This window comes from Scyliorhinus canicula, chromosome 2 (assembly GCF_902713615.1).
Source record: "Scyliorhinus canicula chromosome 2, sScyCan1.1, whole genome shotgun sequence".
NCBI lineage: Eukaryota > Metazoa > Chordata > Chondrichthyes > Carcharhiniformes > Scyliorhinidae > Scyliorhinus > Scyliorhinus canicula.
In genome coordinates, this window is record NC_052147.1 from 198,206,436 (window position 1) to 198,219,887 (window position 13,452).

Sequence of the window (13,452 nt, forward strand, 5' to 3'; positions counted from 1 at the left end):
AGGCCTGGGACTTGGCAGATCATGGTGGACAAGAGACGTTGGTGTTGCTTGTGGGTTGGGACTGGTGGAGGACTAATATTTAGATAAATTAGTATGTTTTTGTTTGCCAAGCTTGTTGAAATCTACCGTGCGGTTTAAGTGTAGTTTCGTATACACTTTGAACTCAGTAGAAATTTAAGCTACACGTCTCGGATGCAAAATTAAATCTTTTATTGTGTCTATTGATTACAATTGAGTTTGAGATCTTCTTGTGGTTATAAATCAAACATTCTCAATGAAGCCTCTGCCAGCAGAAGACTTTAAGATATATAATCGACTTAACTTTCAACATACAGTAATGGTTTCTTGCTCAAAGCAAAACAGCTTGCGCAGACTTTTAGAGTTAGAGTACAAATATGAAAATACGAGATAAAGATAGAAAATAGTTAGGTAAATAGTATAGAGTGATCCCGGAATGGAAAATGGCTGCCCGGACCTCTATGTTTAAGGAAAATGTTATCAATCTGAAATGTTATCAATTCTGTGTCATAGTGATTGGTTTGGGTGAGTTTCAAATACATTTGATTGGATGGTTAGTTGTCAATTCTCAATGTGCAACATAACTGTATAAATGTTTTATATTTGGGTGTTTGCTGTGTATTGGAATGTGATTTACACTTTTAATTAGATCTGGTTTCTCCCTAGTTTTTGCTGACTGTTATACTATTCATATTTTGAACAATGGTGGATTCATGTTGGCATGATGCTTATTTCAATCTTGATCAGATTGTGGTACTGTTTAATACTTTTAATGAAACTAATTTGAACTTCTGCAATTCTGTTCATTAGAACAATGGACAGTTTAGAATGTCAATTTAACACTGTTCAGCAGAAATGTTGCATCTGTTTCTAGCTAGCCTGTAGATGTTTCAAATTCTGTGCTTTTGTTACTGCAAGCTGTGTGTTTTTGTAATCTAAGGTTATGCTTGATGTCTTAAGATGAAATACATTTTAAAGCGGATTTCAAACTGGGCTTTAGTATTTACATCAAAATAGCTAAAGCAATGATCCTTTTACCAATCAGAAATAGCTGGTTCCCTTCAAAGCTTTTTGAATGCCCTTATTTTATTGGAGGGTAGCTGTGGAATGGGTAAGGGCTCAGTGGTCAGTCCTTTGCTGGGTGTTATATTTTTAGGATGGCAGGTTGAAGGGTGGGGTGGAGAGGCTTCAATTTCTTTGTTTGAGTGGGAGGGGGGACTCTGCTGGAGGGGCGCCCAAGGTAGCAAGCTTTCATTGGCGAGCAAATATGGGGGAAGCAGAATGGGGGATGGGCTGCGGTCTGCTGAAACTGTTTAGGCAGGTTTTGGTGAGCCTAGGAGGTGTGAATAGTAAGGGGATGGTTAGAGCAGGGAATGAGGTGGTTTTGAGAGGAAGTGGTCGGGGAGTTCCTAGGAAGGGATGATGGGTTTGTTTGCTGACAGTCACTGGGGAGGGGTGGGGGTGTGGCTGGACCACCCATTGGGTGGGGTAAGGTGTCATTTTGTATGGGCTCCAGGACCTGGAAGCTGGTGGGTGGGATCATCCCCCAGAAGAGGACGGGACCGAGCACTTGAAGAGTTTGAAAGCCAATGTAGTGCTGTGGCAGGAGACCCACTTGTGAGTAGATCACCAGGTAAGGCTCTATAAAGGGGTGATAAATCAGGTTTGGATGAGTGGAGGGGGAAAATGAGGGGAGCGGGGAGGAGCATAGGATGTCCGTATGCTGACTATTTGTCACTGTACATCACGGATCCGGTCCCGACGATGGGGGCATAATGGGAATAGTAAAGGCGTTCGGAGCTTTTTCCGGGTATAAACTGAATTGGGACAAAAATGAATGTTTTCCGGTCACCTGGCTTGGGAGGGGAACTAATTTGGGAGTGTTGCTGTTCAGGCTGATGAACTCACATTTCAGGTACTTGGGGCACAGGTTGCAAGGGATTGGGTGCAGCTTTGAAAGCTAAATTTCATACGCTTGTTGAGCAGTGTGAAGGGAGACCTACAGAGATGGGATAGTCTCCCGCTGTCATTAGCTGGGTGAATTTCTTGCCACGGTTCTGGTTCCTGTTTCAATGCCTGCTGGTGTTTCTACCAAAGGTGTTCTTTGTAAGGGTGGAAAGCATGATTTGTCAGTTCTATGTGCAGGGAAGGTGGCGAGGATCCGAAGGGTAGTCCTACAGAGGGACTGGCAGTCAGGATGGCTGGGGTTGCTTTACTACTATTGAGCAGCAAATATGGAGATGTTGGGTTGGTGAGGGGACCAGGAGTCAGATTGGGTAAAGATGGAGGCCACATTTTGTGTGGGGACAGGATTGGTGATGGCCCTGCTCTGCTCTCCTGGAGGAAGTTTTTGGGGAACCCGGTGGTGGTGGCTACGCTACAAATATGGAGGCAACTACGGCAACACTTTAAAGCAGGAAGAGGGTCATAGATGATACCCATCGGGGACAACCATATGTTTGAGCCGGCTAGGGTGGACGCCAGGTTTAGGGGATGGGAGGCTGAGGGGTTGGTCGTAATGGGGGATTATTTCTGGAGGGGTGGTTTGCGAGTTTGGGGGAGTACATGGAGAAGTATGGGCTCGCGCAGTCGAAGGTGTTCAGGTACTTGCAAGTCAGGAATTTTGAGGAAGATTTGAGTTTTCCGGTTGCATTGCCCACGTCATTGGTGGGGCGGGTCCTGAACTGGACAGATTAGACAAGGGTAAAACATCAGGTATCTATGGGAGGCTGCTGGCGGAGGACGGGGCCTCACTGGAGGAGATCAAGGCTAAATAGGAGGAGCTAGGGGGTGAAGTGGAAGAGGGGCTGTGGCGAGAGGTCTTAGAAAGTGAATGCCACGTCGTGTGCAAATTTAGGGCTCATACAACTGAAGGTGGCATATTTAACTGGGGCAAGAATCGGTTTGGTATTTGAGGGACCCAGCAAATTGCATACATACGTTCTGGCATGTCCTAAGCTCGCGAACATTTGGGGCTCTTTCTTCAGCACCATGTCGCCGATCTTAGGTAGGGAGCTGATGCCGGGTCACCATATTTTGCGTGTCAGACCGGAAGGCAGATGTTTTCGTTTTCGCCTATCTGCTGCCTCGTAGGTAGGTTCTGCTGGAGTGGAGGTCAGTTTCTCCACCCAGTGCCTCGGTGTAGCTGGGGGACCTCCTGGAATTTTTGCATTTGGAGAAAGTTAAATATATGCTGCAGGGGGAGAAATCGACTGGGAGGTTCTAACTAAGGTGGCTACCGTTTGTTATGCATTTTAAAGAGCTGGTCACGGTCAGCTGTTGGGGGGTGGGGGCACAGGGTAGAGGGCTTGTTCTTGTTATGTCTTTGTATTTGTATATAAATTTAAAAGTGTTCCATGAAAATATTTACAAAAAAGATCGGTCATGATCTCATTGAATGGTGCGGCATATTCGCTGGGCCGAAAAGCCTGCTTCTGCTCGTACGTCATTTGGTCTCTAGTGACTTGTATTCTGTCAAGAACATAGGAAATAGGAGTAATAGGCCATCTAGCCTGTTCTGCAATTCAAATAGATAGTGGCTGATCATCTACCTCTTCAACCAGTTCCCAACTATCCCCATATCCCTTGATGTCATAATTCTCCCAAAATTCCTTCATTGTTGCTGGGTCAAAATCCTGGAACTCCATCCCGAACAGCTCGGTCAGTGTGCCTACACCACAGGGACTGCAGCAGTTCAAGAACACGTCTCACCTTCACTTTCCCAAGGGAAACTAGGAATGGGCAATAAATGAAGGCCTAGGCAGTGAGGCCCAAAATTCCATGAATGAACAGAAAAAAAACACATTCACCACTCCCAGTGAAGATATTCCTCCTCAGCTCAGTCTTAAATGGTCTGCCCCCTATTGAGACTGTGTCCCTTCATTCGAGGCTCACCAAACTGGGGAAACATTCGATCCACATCCACCCTGGAAGAATTTTGGAAGCTTCAATGAGATCATCTCTAATCCTTTGAAACTCTAAGGACCAGTTTCCTTAATCTCTTTTCATAAAACAATCCCGCCACCCTAGGGATTAGTTTGATGAACATCACTAGGGGCAGCCTGCCATCCTGAGAATGACCCATTTATTCCTGGTCTGTTTTCTATCTGCTAACCAGTTCTCAATACACACCAGTGCACCCCTAATCTCATGTGCTATTATTTTGTTTACATAGATACATAGAAGATAGGAGCAGGAGGAGGCTTTTTTGGCCCTTCGAGCCTGCTCCAGCATTCATCACGATCATGGCTGATATCCAACTCAATATCCTAATCCTGCTTTCTCCCCATAGCCATTGATCCCATTCTCCTCAAGTGCTATATACAGCCGCCTCTTGAATATATTCAAAGTTTCAGCATCAACTACTTCCTGTGGTAATGAATTCCACACGCTCACCACTCTGTGAAGAAATGTCTCTTCATCTCTGTCCGAAATGGTTTACCCTGAATTCTCAGGCTGTGACCCTTGGTTCTGGACACACCTATCACTGGTAACATCTTCCCTGCATCTACCTTGTCTAATCCTGTTAGAATTTTATAAGTCTCTATGAGATCCCCATCATTCTTCTGAACTCGTGAGAACAGTCCTAACCTAGTCAATCTCTCCTCATAGGACAATCTAGCCATCCCTGGAATCAGGGTAAACCTTCACTGCACTCCCTCGAGAGCAAGAACGTCCTTCCTCAGAGAAGGAGACCAAAACTGCACACAATATTCCAATTGTGGCCTCACCAAGGCACTGTACAATTGCAACACATCCCTGCTTCTATACTCGAGACCTCTTGCAATGAAGGCCAACATACCATTAGCCTTCTTTACCGCCTGCTGCACCTGCATGCTTACCTTCAGCGAATGGTGCACAAGGACACCCAGGTCCCGCTGTACATTCCCCTCTCCCAATTTACAACCATTCAGGTAGTAATCTGCCTTCCTGTTTTTGCTTCCAAAATGAATAACCTCACTTATCCAAATTATACTGCATCTTCCATTGGTTTGCCCACTCACCCAACCTGTCCAGGTCTTGCGTAGGATCTCTGCATCCTCGTCACAATTCACCCTCCCACCTAATTTGGTATCATCTGCAAACTTTGAGATGTTACATTTTGTTCCCTCATCCAAATCATTAATATATATTGTGAATAGTTGGGGTCCCAGCACCGATCCCTGTGGTACCCCACTGGTTACTGCTTGCCAATTTGAAAAGGACCCATTAATCCCTACTTTGTTTCCTCTCGGCCAACCAGTTTTCTATCTACCTCAATACATTTCCCCCAACCTCACGTGCTTTAATTTTGCACAATAATCTCTTATGTGGGACTGAAAGTCCAAATATACCACATCGGCTGGCTCCCCCTTGTCGACTGTACTGGTTAACTCTTCCAACACAGATTTGTCAAACATGATTTTCCCTTCATAAATCAATGCTGACTCGGACTGATCCTGCCACTGCTTTCTAAATGTTCTGCTACAAATTCCTTTATAATGGATTCAAGCATTTTCCCCACTACCTATGTTAGGCTTACTGGTCTATAATTCCCTGCTTTCTCTCTACCTCCCATTTTGAATATCGGAGTGACGTGAGCTACCCTCCAATCTGCAGGGACAGTTCCGGAGTCTATAGAATTCCGGAAGATGACCAGCAATGCATCCACTATTTCCAGAGCCACCTCCTTAAGCACTGATGCAGATTCTCAGGCTCTGGGGATTTATCCGTCTTCAATCCCATCAGTTTTCCCAGCACCATTTCTCTACTAATGTTGATCTCCCTCTCACTAAACCTTTCATTCTCCAACATTTCTGCGATCTGTTATTTGTCCTCATTTGTGAAGACAGAACCAAAGTATGTATTTAATTGCTCAGCCATTTCTTTGTCCCTTATTATGCATTCCCCTGCTTCTGTCTGTAGTGGGCCTACATTTCTCTTGACCTCTTTCTCTTCACATATCTGTAGGAACTCTTAGTGTCAGTCTTTATGTTCCCTGCAAGCTTCCTTTTGTACTATACTTTCACCTTCTTAATCAATCGTCCTTCTTTGCTGAATTCTAAACTGCTCCCAATCCTCAGATCTATTATTTTTACTTGCCCAATCTGAATGCTTCTTCCTTGGATCGGATACTATTTCTAATTTCCTTTGTAAGCCATGGATTGGCCCTCTTACCCCCTTTGCCTTTGTGCCAGACAGGAATGAACAGTTGCTGTAGTTCCTCCATGCATTTATTATCCTGCTGTGTGGGAGCTTATCAAAAGCCTTTTGAAAATCCAAATACATCACATCCACTGTTTCACCTTTACAACCAATATCCTCAAAAAAATTCCAAGTTTGTCGAGGATGATTTTCCTTATGAATCCGTGTTGACGATGTAATATTATTTAAGTATCCAATTGGCTAACATTTGTCCGTCCAGAGAGGACATAGAATACCTATGCAGGCCATTCAGCCCATCAAGTCTGCATTGACCCTCTGAAGAACATCCTACTAGGCTCACTCCCCTCCTCTATCCCCATAATCCCACCTAACCTGCGCATCTTTGTACAGTGGGAGGAAACTGGAGCGCCCGGAGGAAACATGCAGATACAGGGAGAAAGCGTAAACTGGATAGTTACCCAAGGCCGATTTTAACTCCGGGGGGGGGGGGGGGGGGGGGGGGGGGGGCCTGGCAATGTGAGGCAGCAGTGCTAACCACTGTGCCACACGATGCCCTGATCCAGGGGACTTATCAACCTGTAGTTCCAATTATTGGAGTATTACCTTCTTACTAATTTCTTTCAGCTCATTTTCACTAGTCCCTTGGTTCCCTGATGGTTGGATGCTAATGCAGATCAGTGCTAGGGGCAGAATTTGGTGCAGGATTGGGCATGGCAAGTACAGTATTGGATGAGGTAAAGCTTACGGAGAGAATTGGTTCGAAAAGTATTAAAAAAGTGAACTGAGAATCATAAAGGTTTCAGCAGCAAATGGACAGGAGGTAGGAGCAAAGATGGAGGAAGTTAGAGATGAAAATCAGGAGGTCTATGGGATGGCTCTTAACTTCAACCCAAGACCATGCATGGAGTGGGAGGGTAGAATTATTGGCAATGTATGGAGATGATTTCAGTTTTTCCAATGTTTAAAAAGTCTTTTAAAAAAAAAAAAATTTCAGAGTTGACAACACACGCCGTGGCAGGATCTGGAGGTTGTGAAGAGGAAGTTGACTTTAATATTTGTATAGGGTGTTGATGAGAAGTGTAATTATAGACGGTGAAAAGCATTGGAGGGTGGTACGGCCAATCAATCTAATAGCTGCAGGCGCAAAGGAACAGGAAAACTATATGCACCAGACTAACAAGACGAGATCACTTGTGCCTTTGTTTAGAGCTGTTTCAACGTGTAACACAGAATTAAAGCACACAGGTCAAATATTTACAGTGCTGTAATGTTTTATTTGCCCAGCATCAAACCCATACATGAAAAACCTCATCTTAAATAAATACAATGGATCACCATTGCTTGACACAAATACAGAACAATTGCAAACTCACCATTCACAACCCAACAGTTCAGTCATTGGCCATTGGATTTGTGAATGTGAGGAATGGCCACCGCCAGCCACAGAGCTTTGATGAAAGAATCCAACTCTTCAAATGGTGAAGGGCGAGTACTTTACTTAAAACTCCTTGGTTGATCAACTGGAAATCCAGCGCCAGCAGGGACTCGGGCAGATATTACAATGTCCCCGTACGACGGGCTGGAGAATGCATGGACAAATGAGCACAGGTTTGGGATGTGAAAACATTTATAGATCTTGGGAGAGGAAAAACAGATTGCAAAGAGAGGATGTTTTTTAATGTGGTGATTTTTAAAAGGTGCAGTACCTGATGACATGTTAGTGTCAGATATAATGGGGACCAAGAGACACTGGCTGGTCAACACTTCAATGAGAATGGGATATTGGATTTAAAGGGGTGGGAGTTAAGTGGGGAAGATGACGGACGGTAGAGGGGATTGGAGGCTGGTAACGTGGAACGTCCGGGGACGGAGCATTCCGGTTAAAAGGTTGCGGGTGTTCGCGCACCTCAGGAGCTTGAAAACGGGGGTGGTTTTTCTGCAGGAAAACCGAACCAGGTTCGGTTAAGTGGTGGGTCGGGCAGGATTTTCACTCAGGGTTTGATTCGAAATCGAGGGGAATGGTGATTTTAATTAGCAAAAAAATGGGGTTTGAGTGTGCGAAGGAGGGGAGGGATCCAGGTGGGAGATATGTGATTGTGAGTGGGGTATTGGAAGGGGCACCGATGGTGTTGGTAAATGCGTTTGCCCCAAATTGAGATGTGGGTTTTAGGAGGAGGTTGCTGGCAACGATCCCGGATTTGGCCACACACCAGTTGATCATAGGAGATTTTAACTGTGTCGTAGAGCAGAGGGTGGATAGGTCGAGCCCCAGGTTGATGAATAGGTTTCGAATGGCAAAGGAGCTGGGGGGAGGGGGTTATGGAGAGGATGGTATGGTGGATCCATGGTGCTTTCAGAACCCAGGGGGGAGGGGAGTATTCCTTCTTTTCACACGTCTATAAGGTGTATTTGAGAATTGTTTACTTTGTAGTGAGTCAGGAGTTTGGTTGGGGTGGAGGGTGTAGAGCAGGGGTGGGCAAACTACGGCCCGCCAAAGGTCTTTATGCGGCCCACCAAGATCAAGTCATTAAAAAAAAAAAATTTTTTTTTTTAAATAAGGTTAATGGGGGGGGGGGGGGGGGGGGCTGTTGGGTTACTGGTATAGGGTGGATACGTTGACTTGAGTAGGGTGATCATTGCTCGGCACAACATCGAGGGCCGAAGGGCCTGTTCTGTGCTGTACTGTTCTATATGAGGCGCCCAGAATCATAACCAGGTGAAGCGCCATTTTTGAAAAGTAGAGAAAAAGAGGGCTAACGGCAGGATGCCGCCGGGGGAAGCGCTGAGGTATATGCCGCATGCTAATTGGTTACAACCGGGACTATTAATTTACTATGCAGCCCTTAAAAATTGTGAATTTCTGAATGTGGCTCTTGCACGGAAAAGTTTGCCCACCCCTGGTGTAGAGTATGCCGGGATAGTTATCTCGGACCCTGCGCCCCACTGGCTGGAGATTCGGTTTAGATCGGGATGAGAGCAGAGGCCGGGGCGAAGATTTGACTCGGGGTTGTGTCATGTGAGAATACCTTTAAGAAATGGGTGTTTATATAAATATCTGTAGTGAGTGTACCTTTAAAAAATGTGTTTATTACTGTAGTGATGTCAGAGAGTGGATGGAGCATTTGGTGTCGCTCTGTGCCGATGACCACTTGCTGTATGTTTCGGATCCGTTGGAGAGTATGGGAAAGATTATGGGAAAAGCGAGGTATTCGAATGGAGCAGGTACAGCACACTAATTTGGGGGGGGGGGGGGGAAGGGGGAGATGCCATTTACGGTAGCGAGGGATAGGTTCAAGTATTTGGGGACTCAGGTAGCAAGGGAATGGACAGAACTCCATAAGTAGAGCTTAACAAGGCTGGTGGAGGTGGCTGGGGTGGATCTTAAGAGGTGGGAGACACTGCATTCAATGCTGGCGGGGATTGTCCAAGTGGTGAAAATAAATATTCTTTCAAGCACTCTGATCTTTATTCCAAAGGCCTTTTTTCAGAAAGTGGACATGATCATTTCTGACATTGTATGGGCGGGGAAGGTGCCGGATGCAGAGGACATCGGCAAAGAGGCAGAGGGGAGGGGGTTTAGCATTGCCAAACTTGCTTCATTATTATTGGGCGGCGAATGTAAACAAGGTGCGGTGGTGGTGGGAAGAAGGGGTAGAGTGGGTTAGGACATTGTTCTTCAAAGTCGGGGGCATGACCCGCGGGTGGGTCGCAGAGCCGTTGTCTGTGGCGCCCCAGAGCACACAAATCCCCGCCCAGCAGCCGGCTCTTCATAACACCGGCTGCAAGCAGCCTTTAAAATGGCCGCTATTTTAAAAAAAAGTCTCAGCTTAATCGCTCACTTGTGCATGCCCAATTTATCATTTCACTTCATTGTTCCTTGATTACCTGGAGTAATTTTAAAAGGTGCAATGAAGTAGTTTGTGTGTGTAATGTTCCTGTCTGCATCTATGAGAATAAAAGGAATGCAAATCATGATTAGTCATACTCATTCTTGCATTACCTTTTTCGCCAATGGTATTTCCATGCTCATGTGTACTGTTCCTCTAACAGTTTTTTTATTCATTTAATTTATATATTTTTGTTAACAAGTTCGGGGGGGGGGGTTTATTTAATAAAATTTTATGGAATGCACAACTTTGGACAGATGGAGACTCCATACTTTCCCACGCCGGAAGGCTTCACCTTCATCCAACAGGTTCCGTTGGAGGAGTGTGTAAGAGGGCCAAAGTGACCGTAAACCATTTCCTCCATTTTTATCAGCAGCAAAGAAGGTAAGAGAAAATGGTGGGTCGCTCAGTTCGGCCGGTTGGTAAAAATGGGTCCCTGGAAAAAAAGCTTGAAGAACACTGGGTTAGGATGGAGGAGGAATTTTGTAAGGGGTCTAGTTTATGGTGACGGCAGTGTTGCCAATGGCTCTGAGTAGGTATTCAGGAGCCTGGTAATGCAGCCCACAGTGAAGACATGAATCAGTTAAGGAGGCATTTTAGTGTGGAAGGTACAGTGCTAACACCGCTGAGGGGAATCATGGTTTTGCGCCCGGGGGGGGGGGGGGGGGAATGGATAGTGTATACAGGAGGTGGGACTGGTCAAGGTGAGGGATCTGTATTTAGCCAGTCTGGAGGAGCTAAGGGAGAGGGTAGAGCTGCCGCAGGGGGAGCAAGTTCAGGTATCTGCAGGTTAGGGACTTTGCGCGAAGGGAACACCCTCCAGACCTTAGGTTGCCAGGATACACCCTGCTGGAGCAACTGCCGTTTCCCGATGTGGAAGGGGAGGGAAGAATTGAGGATATATAGAAGTGGCTGAGGGAGCAGGGAGGCGAGCGGGTGGTGAACATAAAGGAGAAATGGGAAGCAGACTTGGGAGGGGAGATGAATTGGAGAGTACGAGGTGAGGTACTGCCTAGGGTAAACGGGACCTCCTCTTGTGCAAGGATGAGCCTGATACAGTTGTTGGTGCACATGACTCGGGCAAGAATGAGTGGGTTCTTTCAGGGAATAGATGAGTGTGGGAGCAGTGGGTGAGGGCCAGAGGATTGTGCACACGTTTTGGGATTGCGAAAAATTGGTAAGATTCTAGGCGGGAGTGTTCACAGTCTTAGCCAGGATAGCGGAGGACCTGGACCCTTTGGTGGCGATATTTGGGGTTTCAGAGAAGCCGGAGCTCATGGAAAGGAGGAAGGCCGATGTCTTGGCCTTCGCCTCGGATTGCACAGCGGTGAATTTTGGAGTGGCGATTGGGGGGGGAAGACAGATTTTGCAGACTGTATAGTTGATTGTTGGGAAGTATGTTTCCGTGGGTGTTTATTCACTGTAACCTGTTTTGATAAGTTTGTAATAAAACATTTAAAAAAATAGAGAATGGGATATTGGAGAAGTGACGGATCACATGAGGAGTGCAATAGGATAAAAACAGAGGTTTGGGTTCAAGGACAGCAGCAGAGCAGCTGAATGAATCATCTCCATCCTAGTGATAAAGTAGTCCCATGTTGTAGGCAGGAATGGAAGGGTCGGCAGTTGTGGACAGAAAAGGCCGAGAATTATCTTTGCCCTTTGGGGTGGTGGAGCAGTTGAGAGGTGCAGAAGCATTTGACATAGTCCACCCAAAATAGGTGATGGATGACTAAATTCAGTTGCACAGTAGAACAAACTCAAATATACCCTAGAGTTGAGAGCAAATAGGCAGACTACAGAAAGGGAAATGACCAAGATAGGACTAAAGACTTTGTTGGGGCAAGGGAATCATTTAGGTGAGGGATTAGTCATACAAATTGAAGACTACAGATTGTAGTAGCAGATTCAAAGACTAGGCAGTTCCAAGTTATTTAGAGATTTTCTTCCCATGATGGGATACAAGATGGCGGTGGGTAGTAAGGAATTAAGAGTTGTTCAGAGACATATATTTGGTAAGTGGATGAAATCATGGTTGTGAGTGAGGCGGTAGACATATATATTAACCATTGCTCATGCCTTTTGGCTATTCCGCAATTCACAACTTATAGATCCATCTCATTAGCCACCTTGCTCTTGACCATTATTTAATTAACCTACCCTCCACTCTTATCACAACTTTCCCACAGTTCTGTACCTGCTTAAAGGCTGATCAACTTATTTTACTCACACAGTATAAACAGACTAGGACAGGAGAATACCAATTAGGGTACCCTTGCACTCATGGGGACAATTTAAAGCCAGCATGTGAAGTGTGCAGGATCGCCACCGTGGGCGGAAGATTGTGAGAGAATGACGGTTTTGACTTTCCAATACTCTCTTGCTGGTGATGTTGAAGGTCACGCCTACTAAAGGAGAATCACATTTTAATGGTTGAAATTATGTAATAATCTCCCCATACTAAATATTCAAACCTCGGCGATGTGACGGCACAACGGGTTTTTAAAAAACAGGGAGGTGCAAAGTTAACTTTAGACGAGGGTGGGGGAAAGGAGAGAAACGAAGCATGCCCTGGCCATGTCGGGCAAACTCTCTGGGGAGCAACATGGGGGCGGGGGAGAAGAATCTAAATTTCCAATACACTTAGTGTAGGCAGTTGACTTGCACTCCGTATTCTTGCTTTGGGCATTTAGCAATTCTGCAGAAGTTGAGGTATCAAGTGCATTATTAAATGTTGTAGCTTGATTAGGCTTTTTAAAATGTTTTTGTTTTCCTAGGAGTTGATACCCTTTGGTCAAATGGTCCAACTGTAACCTATATTAGGGAAGTCTACATGGAGGAATTGATTAGCACAACCATGCTCAAATCGTTCTACCACAATAATGGTTTTCACACCATTCAGATGGATGGGGGTGAAAGGAGGAGAATGGATTCTCTCCCTCCCCATAAATATTTACCCTGGGATCACACGAGAGGCATTAAAATGGGATCAGTTTGGGAAGCACTGCCGTAGCTCACTCAGTCTTAAAATCAGCTTCAATTTAATATTCTTCAAAATTCTCCACTTGTTTAGTCATCTACCAAAAGTTCTTCTCTAACTTCATTTTTGTGAAGCTATTTTGGAAAATGACATTAACAACATTCTATAAATACAAATTGTTTTACCTTGACTTAGATAATCTTGCAATCCTGTGTGGAAGTTTACCAGTGATTATTTAAAAACCTAGACTCGTTTCACAAGGCTTTCCCAGTCCATTTTGCTGCTTCAGAGTCATGGTCAACTTGATTGATAACACAAGTGTAATTAACCCAGTTTGTCCTAATTAACAGTTGATGGTTAATCAATTTTATTCAGATTTGAACAGCAACAGAATTCAGACACTCATGATGACAATCAACATAC